An 11,201-nucleotide genomic window follows, 5' to 3' on the forward strand; every position below is an offset into this window, starting at 1 on the left:
GAATTTTTTTGTAAAGGAAATAATCCCTAATCACAACAAATTCTGAAGCATTTATAAACCTTAACTTTTAAATGAAAAGCCAATTAATCATAAAAATCTTATTCTGACATCAAACACTTTTTTTTTAAGTGTTTTAATATTTTTACAGTACCAGCAAAAGTTGAAATATTTTTTGGCTTTGTATCAACTACTTTGGCATAACTTTAAAGTATAAGAATAGGATACTATATATTTATTTTAAGCTCACATATCATGGCAGAGAAGGAATGCTTGATCATAGAGGTCCATTAAATTCCATTTAAAATGAACAGTTGCAGAACTTTGTAGTGATTAATTTTTAATTATCCAGTCATGGTGGCTTAACATACAATTGTTGATGTAAAAATCTTTTTTGATAACAAGAGTAAGTGAAATGATAGAGAGAAGGCAATAAATTTTCTGTGACTATGTTTTTTATTTATATGAAGGTGATCCATGCTGAGACTTTTAAAGCTGGGACATCAAGGCATGTAAACACAAAATTAAGAAGGAATAAAATGTTTCAGTGATTATAACTGTAATCCTGTTGTGAGTAAGAGACTGTTAGATTTGGGGGAGGAAAGAACCAATTGTAATATATATGAAAGGTGCTGTATTATCTTGCTTCTGAAAATCATTATATAACTAGCTGTCATGTAGAGCTAATTTCTTAACTTTTTAAAGCATATTAAAACAAATAAGAATGGGCTGAACTAAAGGAAGTTATTTTATTTTTTATTGTCATAGAGATTATCATTATCCAAATAGATTTGAAAAAGAGATGATTAAGAGTCCTTTTGCCAAAAAACATAAATAGTTGAGTTGTATTTTGTGATTTACAATAGTTCACCAACAATATCTGTTAAACAACAGCTTTTCCCCTGATTTCTGTAGGTGGCACAAAATCTACAGGGTGACCTAGAAAAAAAATTCCCTTACATGGGCAATATCATATGAACAAAACCTTCTTTTTTTACATGTGTTCTTGTGACAATGAGTATGAGTCAAACAACAAAAAAGAAGTAGGAAGAAGTGTGTGAGAAGAGCATAGATTCCTCCCTGCCAAATGATGGTTTATTGTATACACCTGCTAGTGTATCCTTCCTACTCATGTCTGCAAAGAAGCCCACACTGCTCTCATCACTTTAGTTATTAAATCTGAAAAACATGCTCTAAAAAGTAGCTAAGGCAATTGAAAAACCTCTGAAAAATAAAATCATATTAGCTTCTGTAGTGGTCATTTTTTCTCAAGTTATATGCCTTTTGCACATCGCAGTACAATTTACAAATGCTGAGCAAGATTTTTATGTCCTAATTTGATTTGGGCAGCTCCTGTAATTAGCATAATGACATCTAAGTTTTGTCTTTCATTCATAAAATTAAAATTAGTTATATAAGATTAAAAATAATTCCTTCTTTATTTAAAAAAGAGAACTATTTGGAAACACCTACCGTATATGTGTTCAGCACTGTTATTTTCTGGAGTCATCAGCAATCTCACTTATTTCCAAAGCTGTACCCCGACAGTAAAGTGGTTCCTTTTGAGTTGATCACAGTATTGTCATTGTGAGAAGAACTTGGAAGGGTACAGTTTATGCCAAAAATGTTTTCTTTGCAGACTTTCCAACTCAACAGATGGCCTCTTTGGGTGTCATGAATTTGCTCTTGGTAGTAATAATGAGCAGTGTCCCACAGAGTTTTCTGAAGACAAGCAAGTGTATATTACACACCAAAGTCCCTAGGCTACCTTAATCTATTAGTATATGTCTTTCTGTTTACATTTATGGGCATCACAAGTTCTTCACAATAATTTTCTAAAAGTGTCTTTAGAGTCATTATTCCTTCATTACGATAATATGAAGTAATATGAATTACTTCATACCCTGAGTGTTGCTCAAGACACTATGAATATTTAGGGCACCTTCTGTGGTTGCTCTCTTCATGCACAGCGTGGTGGGAGCTGCCTGCTGTTGTCAGGACACTTTTATGACTGCACAGTGAAAGAACTGCAGGGGCTATGCTTGGAAGTCAGTTCCTCACACCACCATTAACTGAAAACCATCTGGAGCATCTACAGATGCTTGGATCTGACTTATCCTGTTGTTGCCAAAGTGTTGCAACCCTATCTAAAGGGATGTCAAAAGGTGGTGACTTCCTATCAGAAAGATTTATTATCAAGATGTCTACTGATACACTACCTCAGTTCTGGAAATAAATACATTTTAAAAATAAACAAAACACCTGTTTTCACTCATATCAACAGAAATTTGTGCTACTGTTATGTATACATAATACAGGTATTGTATTGTCTATTCTAGATTTTGAGTTTTTCAAAATTTTTTATGGTCTATGACTAAGGTTCTCCTGTTTCTACTTTACTATTCTTCACATGTATTCTGCTTCCAAATTTAGACACTGCTGATCTGATCTATGATTTTTGAGAATTTTGAAATGGATTTTTCTTTGGGGATTTTTTGAATTCCAAAACAAATTCTAGTAAAAGTATGACTATAAAGTAAAGCCTTATGCTAAAGTGGTAAGGGGAATGCCCGTTTCTTATAATGAGTTTGCTTTGCTTTTAAATAGGAAGATTTTGAAAATTAAGAAGTCCTAAAGTCTATTATTTTAAAAATGTAGGTCATCATTTCTGTCTAGCAATGTTAATTCATATTAGACTAACTGTTAGGTAATTTTAATGTTTTGATTCTTCTTAGCTCTTCATAAGACCTTCAAAAATAAATTACAAAGTTTCATTTTCAATTACTAAACAGAGAGTATCAAAGTAGCAACATGCCCAGGCACTCAGGACTTCAGTCCGGCTGGTTTATTGTACTTATTGACCATGTCTGCGATGTCATTTTTGCATGTCCCAGGGACTGAGCTCAGTTTTCTCCATCACAGATGAGGGTTGACTTACAGATTCTGCACATTGGCATATCTAACTTGTACTGCACACCAACACACTCTTGAATAAAAAATGAATTTTAAATCCTTTTGCATTTTGCCTCTCTAGCTTACACCATGTTTGTGTCTTGTACAACTTTATGACAAAGCAGGAAAATTCCATGTAGGGAATTCCTCCCATATTTTTTAGTTAGTAGTCACTGTCTAGCACCTATTATTCACAAGGTGTTGAATTTAGATGCCACCCAAATGAACCATCACTATCTGGTGTGTCATTCTTGATCCACTACAACAAGAAGATGACCCATGTGAGGCTGTACTTTAGGATGGCACTGGAAAGACAAGTGACATTGGAACTTCTAGGAGTGAAGAAAGAGAAATGGAGCAGATTGTGCTAGAAAATATTCACAACCAACTTAAACCAGATTCAAATATGAGTGGGAAGAAGCACTTTGCTATGAGCACAGTAATTTTCCTAGTGGAAGAAGTAAGGATGAGTTGCCATAACTCACCCACATTCTTTGTGAAGTCTTTTTGAGGAAGATGAGTTAGCACCATCAGACCTAGGACTAGAGGAACATCATGAGAGTGAGACCAACACCCAAGTAAGAAAGATGTAAATATTATTGGAAAATAACAATTTTGACTGCATTATCAAGGAGAATTCTCTGTACTGGTTAGCTAATTTTGGCTATCAGTTTTAATATTAATTTAACTGGACTAATAAGAACTGCTTGCTGTATTTTAGTAACATTATTAAAACATTAATTGTACTAACAATAAATTCTTCACTCTGCACAGTCTGTGTTCCCCTGTGCTCATAACAAGATTTTGAGAGTGACAGTAACCATCTGCAAAGTGTTGACCATATGGCAGGTATGGCAAGTGACCTCCTTGTAATACTGTTGGGAATCCTCCCGACAGCAAAATTTTGAGACAACACAAGGTCCCTACAGGTAGTTGATCCCTACCAGCTTTTGTGTGCTGATACCTGAGACAGAAAAAATTACTAATTAGAAAGCTTCTGCAACCCTCCAGATTGTTTTCTTACACTGTGCTGAAAGTCTGACAGGTATATTCTGGGAAGCAGCATGAAAGTGTGCATGTGCTGTTGTGAAGGATGGCATTGAGTGGAGAAAAGTAACTTTCTATTGGAAGACTCTCTCAATCTGGAGAAACAAAATTACCTGTACTGTCTGTTCAGTATAGATATGGGTCAGCTAGTCAGCTTCCCTGTCAAGTATACATAAGTTCCATCCTGAACAGAGCTGGGGAACACACATCCCTGCAGGTATGATAACAAGACTAGAGAACTGGAATAAAGCAGTGGAATAACTCCATAATACAGATACAGTCTGTGATTCTTTCATAAAATGCCAACAGATACTTAAACACAAGCTAATACTATGTCAGAACTCATAGAAAGGGCAACTTCTTTTAAAATTTTCTGAAATTATGAACTAATTATTTTCTCAATCAAAATGAATTATTCTATTAAAACAAAAAGTCACTATGACAACTTTTTTGATCTAGGATGGAATTTCTATGAGATTAAAGAATAACAAACAAACCAAACCAAACAGTTAAACAACACCTTTCCTGATCAACTAAGCTCTATGCTTCCTTTGCTGTTAATGAATAAGAAGACCTGAAGCTCTGAAATGCAACATTTTATCCTGATAGGAAAATGTTAGGAAAATTATCACTAGATTTCTCTTGGCTCTTCTTCTGCCCTCTGCAGTTTCATTTAAGAAACACCTATATTTCACCTCTCAATAGCACATTGGCTGCAGGGCCTGACGACTAATAACTTGCAGGATGCTTCAACATCTGTGAGTCCTTGCCTCACAGATGTTCTTTCAGCTACATGAAAGAAATCCCTTGTCACCTCTCTCCATGCAATTCCAATTCTCAACTAATTATGAGTTTGTGTATAGTGATGATCACTCCCATGTGTCACTGAAGGAATTATGAATAAAAATTTTATGCAAATTAAATTCTTGTGTCTCTCCACCAGGAGATGGAAGCAAAGAGTATTTTTTTCCGTTGGGATGCAAGTACTTTATGGGTTCTCACCGAATCTTCTCTGCAGAAGTATGCACGTATGACTATTTGTGTTCATATAAGATTTGAAATAGAGACCTGCTTAGATTAGAATGCTAGCTTTAAATATATCTATTTACAAACAATTCAGTATTATAGCAAAAGAATGGACTCATTCCTGTGTGTTTGAATTTCTCAACAAGAGGTAAATTTTTTGTTTTAATTTCCTTGAAGAAATACCTATTGGACTAATACTTGTACTACCTGAAAAATTTCTGAGTTGAAAAAGAGAAAAGATTCCTTTTTGCCATGCCTGCTTCTCTGTGAGTTCTTGATACCCTTAATAAAAGCTTAACTGAGAATATTTCAATTAATTCATTTAGTTTTAACATGAGAAAATAGTGAGATAAAATTCACCCAGAGAGATTAATCGAGTAATAAAGGGAAAAAAGTTGGAACATTATTTGCTTCATCATCACCTCCTGAAAATACACAATATCACTGTAACACATTTTAATAAAAATGTATGATGCCCTAATTTATGAAACTCCTGTTTCCATTTCTTAAGCTCAGAATATTTCAGCTTGGGAATCTAGTGCCATATCCTGTAGAGACCTTCCCAGAAAAAATACAGTGCCTGGGCACTGAAGCACAAAGATGATGGCCAAATATAATGTATAGTTACCAGTAAAGACAACTTGTATATTCAATTAGAAAGATGATAGAGAGACACAAACCTGACCAGACAATAATGAGAACTAAACATTGTCAGAAACATTTGCTGGTAAGAGTAGATGGAGCACAGAAATGTTTATTTCCATAAGGTTATCTAATTAAGGACTTTGTCAAAAGGAATACTAAGGAAAAGAGGGAAGCCATAGACAAAATACACACAGACACAAAACTAACAGCCAGGCAAAGACAAGGAGCTGACCTGGTCAGTAGCAGGGTTTTGGCTTCCTCTGCTTTTATTTTTGTGAGTGCTGCACGCAGGTGCTGTTGAAGGCAGCCTTGCCTGTGACAGCCTGTGTGGCTGGCCATGCCAGTGTCCTGCACGTGTCTGTGTGTGTCTCTGCCACATGGACTGAACTTCTGGTTCTGTCTGCAAACACGAAAGTGGCAACTGTGTCCCTCAGCCTGGGCAAAGACCCTGGGTCCCTGAGGAAATGGGCTCCAGGGGCTGTCGGGAGATAGTCCTGAAATGGTGCTGTTGGAGGCTGCCTTGTGCCTAACATCCTTTAACATAAAGTATTAGAGCTGCTATAAATTGATGTTATAATATTTTCTCTGTTTATTTGCACACATTCATCTGGACGACAAAAAACACCTTAGATGTGTAAGCAAATTCTTGCATCCCATCTCTCATTGTTTTAGAGGAATTTAAGTCACCATAATGCTTTGATACTCTGTATGAGACCTGAATATATCATTAACTTTGCCAATTTATTTGCATGGATTTTTCAATGACCATAAACTTCAAAGGACATTTAGGAAAAGATAAAATGGTCTCAGTTCTACTAGCCATGCATAAAGTGGCACCATGAATCAAGATTAGCTGGAGGACTGTTCTCAGGAACGCTCTTATGTATCAACAATTTGTTTGGGAGATAAGGGTAAGTTATATCAGATACAATCGTTTATTTATTAAATATCTATCTATCTATGTAATTCTAAATACCAAGTAAATTAAATTAATAAATGTGACACAGATAAAAACTTTTAAAATTACTCACAAAAACTAATTTTGAAGTATGTCTGCTAATTTGTGACTTTTTTATTTATCATTTACTACTGCTGCTGTCCAAGTCATTACTAAAATCATCTGGTATGAATTTAATTTTCTTAAAATCTGAAAATATGCTGTTCATAAGACATTCATAAATACCTTGTTGTATCATCATATTTTTCAAAAGAAAAAAAGTGCTTATGAAAAACTAAATAATCACCTTTTACAAGTCATACATGAAAATAACTCCACTGTAAAATTACTTTCAAATACTTGCACTGATACTCAATAAAGTTAATTTTCCAGAATCTTTCCTACAAACTAAAACTGGAGCAGGGAAACATTTTTCAATAAAGAAACTAGAAGCATTATGAATCCTCACAATACAAAGTGATCGCCTTCCTGCCATTTCCTAGAAAGGCAGGCAGCAGAATTTTTACTGTGACAACTTCCCAATGAGTCATAAAGCATTTGGGTAGCTGATACAGTCACATAAATTTCACTCATTCATTTAAAAACTGTTTGTTATACCCAGCAGAGAAAAACTGGTTTCATATGGACTTGTCTTGCATAATGATTTTAAGATTTACTGTCATATTTTTCACCCATGCTTTGTTCCATTATCATCACAATGGATAACCATAGATGCAGAGGTTTTTTAGAATGAGGTTTACAGCAGCTGTTATTTGAATACAAAAATTGAAATTAATACAGACCACATATGGGAAATTATTTACACATTTTTGTAAGGCACACTTCATTCATTTTTGAAGTTTTGCCAAATTCATTTTAAAGAGGGGAATATTACTCTTCCTATACCAGATAGACAGATACATATTTTTTTGATGCTGTCATTCTTAGGTTTTGCTGTCATTCAACTGTAAGAGTAAAATGCAGGATGGTCCCTACAATATTGATTTTCCAGTGGAGGATCAGTACCAAACAACAAAGGTGAAATGGAGCAGTGCTGATGGCCACAAAAATGTCCCATTAAATTTTGAGGAGAGTGAAGGTAAAACTACCTCTAACAACCTTTCTAAAACAGCAAATCTAATCCTAGGTGGTAGTTGGATGAAAGTGACTTTTACACTCTGTCCTCTGATTCTTCCTTGAAAATACCTCTTTCTGATGGTATGGAAGTGAAGCTATAACAAAGAACAGGAGAGAGAAGGCTTAAGAAAAATCTTTGGCAATAGGAAACTGTAGATACATAACTTCCCTGATATTTTAAGAGGGTCTTCACTCACTACCTGTGGACAAGAATAAGAAAAGACTTTAATTTATAGCTCAAAATAGTCAGTGATGTCAATATTGCTTTTGATCACAAATCATGTTGTGATAGTAATCCTTTCCTCTATGATCATAGATAAACTGGATGGAGTTTTAATCAGTCTTTTTTACTTGGTAGGTACTCAGTTCAGAACTTGATAAATACAAAAAAAATAGGAGGATCATCATACTAGTGCATTGCTTGGTATTGGAGCTCTTACTTCCCCGTGATAAAATGAGTGAACCTCTATTTTCTAACCACAAATTCACTTTTCATATATCATATACAAATGGAAATCTTCTTTTTTGATTATGTTCCTATCTACCTAGATGAACTTTTTTATCCTTTCTTCATGGGTTATTTCTTTGACTGATCTAGGAATTTCTCACATTACATCTAAAATTTTTCCTAGATGTTTTGCAATTTAGTTGATTTTTTTTAAATGTGAAGTCAACGAAAAAGTAACATTTTTCTATCAGTCAAATTTAATGTAATTTACATCCAATGTTCTATAATTTGTTGTGATCCATTTGGTCTGAAGGAAGATAGTATCCTACTACCAGAAATGTCACTTTTTGTCATTCTTGTAGCACTGTAGAATTTATATCTGTTAGACCATTGCATCTTTTGTCCCTGTGCTCATCCAAACAAAAGGCAGGTGCAGTAGAGAAACTGTATCACTAGGACTTACTCTACTGGAATCCATTTTACTCCAAATTTAGTCACTTTCTGAACAGTGCCAGCGAAGCAGGAAAATTTGGGTGTAGACCCTGCCAGGAAAGGGCAAAAGCCTTGTTTTTTGATGATTGTACATCTTACTATCTAGTGAGCAAGGTATTGCCCTTCCACTGTACCTCTTCATGAGCTCAGAAGTGATGTAGCGCTCTCCTTCTGTGAAAGGGATAATAATTTCACCCCTTATGGCAGATGTATCCTATGCTTATGCAACTTAAATTGCTGTTTTGACTGATTTTTTATAATGTAGCAAGTGGGTTTTTTTCTGTTTAGGTGAAGTTTCCCTGAAGGAATTATGCATAGATTGATTCTAGTACTTATAGTTGAGAAGTTCTTTACCATTGGTGATGAATTTAATGAAAAATACATAAATATAAATAATAATATTATGTATTTGTCATCTGAAAAGATATTTTTGCCAGTGAGTATGAACTTGGGGTTAGACTGATATCTTAAAAGTATTTCATCTTATACTTCAATGAAGGCAACCACATATTGACTATGCTTTTCTTCATCCCAGCTCTAAAAGCCATTTTGCCATCTTTTTTCTTTATTTTCCTCCTAGCCTGAGATTAAGCATAAAGTGAGAATTTTCATTTATTTTGAAAATAATTTTACTTTGTAATTTTACTTTGATTTGACAGGTGTGGGAAACAAAATGTTTGTACTTTCTGGTAAAACCATTGCATATTTTGGATTTCCTTGTAGGTCTGGTGTTTCTTCTGTTTTTATAAATAATGCTAGCTATGGTTGGAAGATCAAAAGTGTGTTCTTCATTTGTAAATACAGTGATGAATTTTAATGAGCTGTTAGCCTAACTATGTAAAGTAATGCATAAGAGACAATGTTGATACTTGTTCTGTGTAAATCCCAGATGCAATATAGCCATTCATTAGTGTATGAGTTTATGCCAAAAAATTATGAACATTTTGATTATCTCATACTTGTTTGCTCAGCTGTAAGCCTTTCTTAAGGTTCCACTTTCAGATGGACTTTTTCCCTCAAATACTGAATGTTTAAATTTTTTAAGTTGTTCTAACTAAAATTGTTCTTGCAACAGTATCAATAACAATAATGGTAACTAATAAAAATCCCCCACAAAATTTCTTTATAAATCACAACCTGCCTTGGTCATTTTTGGAAGATATAATTTCATACTGGGTCTGACTGGGATGGAGTCAAATATCTTCTTAGCAGCTCATAGTGCTCTTTGCTTTGAATTTGTGTCTAAAACACTGTGGATAACACACCAGTGTTTCTAGGGAGAATTTAAATGCAAGGGGAAAGTCTGTTCAACTCATGTAACATTAGCCTAATGTGAGTGAAGTATTTCTAGAATGAGCAACTCCTATTATAGAATTTTTCTAATATCTTTATAAGCTGAATACTTCATTCACAGTGCACAAAGTAGATTCTGACATCACAACATCATAATATAACTAGTGATATATCACAGGTTTTTTTCAGAATTCTGGTTGGTTACAAAGACTCAGGCTCTTCCAGATTCAGCTAAAGTAGGTTCCAGGTTGGTCAGAGACATGAAGAACACCACTTTTTGGCCTGCAATCCTAAATACCACTGCTGTAGTAAGAAAGAAAACCCATGTGTTGTAAGTGTTCCAGGCTCACAGTATATGTGATCCAATCCAGCAGGATTGGAAAATAAAGCTGAAGAGTAGATCTGAATAAATAACTGAAAGCAATGTCTTGTAACTTTTGTTTATGCATTGACCGTTAATCATGACTGCAATAAGACTGAACTGACAATTTTCTTTTAACAATATCTTGTTTCAATATCTGTATCCTCAACATAGCTTCTCACTACAGAATATTTATAAAAAGAGATACCCTGTTCAAGAAGATCAATCTAATGGTCATAAAACATTTGTTGAGAACAGATGACTATGTTCAGAATATTAAAGAATAAATATTCACATCCTTAATATTTATTAAACACTGAAATAAGATTTTTTTGGAGTGTGAGTTTTTGTCAACTTCTACTTTGGCAAATTATGTAAAAAAATAAATAGGTATATGCATTAGGTGAAAATTTGTGAGAACTTTCAATAATGAATCAGAAAGAACAGTTATGAAGATGCATAACTTTTGCCAACAAAATATGTGTAACCAATAGATTAGAACTTCCTCCTCTGTCCCTGCAGCTGCTAGATTCCTGCCCAGAGCTACAGCTTATTAAATTTTTAGGGTCCCTAGGCTACTGAGTGTTGTAACTTGTCTATATTTAATGTTTTCAGCATGTCATAACTGCATAATCTGATAAACCCTTTGCAACATTTTTCTGTCTTCTAACAATTTGTAAATTTCACCAAATCAATGTTAATTTTAGAAAATAATGAAAAATAAGCAGTTTGACAAACTGGTTGATGTAAATGTGTGTTGGAGCTGCCATGACTCGTGAATTACAGTGAAAGGTAGTAAAATGAATAGTGTCCCATATGTGAATGTTCTGTTATCCATGCTGACTTTAGTGGCCAAGAAAGTATTT

At 34.3% G+C, this 11,201-nt stretch overlaps 1 long non-coding RNA gene across 2 annotated transcripts in view; it reads left to right on the top strand.

Moving 5' to 3' along the window:
- Positions 1–10,644, top strand: part of LOC146443244 (uncharacterized) — a 52,253-nt gene extending 41,609 nt beyond the window's left edge. For both annotated transcript variants that reach the window (XR_014855969.1, XR_014855968.1), the window contains exons 2-6: positions 3,724–3,798; positions 4,940–5,024; positions 6,448–6,578; positions 7,553–7,703; positions 10,153–10,644. This is a non-coding gene — a long non-coding RNA (uncharacterized LOC146443244). The remainder of the gene's footprint in view (positions 1–3,723; positions 3,799–4,939; positions 5,025–6,447; positions 6,579–7,552; positions 7,704–10,152) is intronic.
- The last annotated feature ends 557 nt before the right edge of the window (positions 10,645–11,201 follow it).

The sequence above is a fragment of the Lichenostomus cassidix genome, chromosome 1Aa (genome assembly GCF_008360975.1).
Source record: "Lichenostomus cassidix isolate B80296 chromosome 1Aa, HeHo_3.0, whole genome shotgun sequence".
NCBI lineage: Eukaryota > Metazoa > Chordata > Aves > Passeriformes > Meliphagidae > Lichenostomus > Lichenostomus cassidix.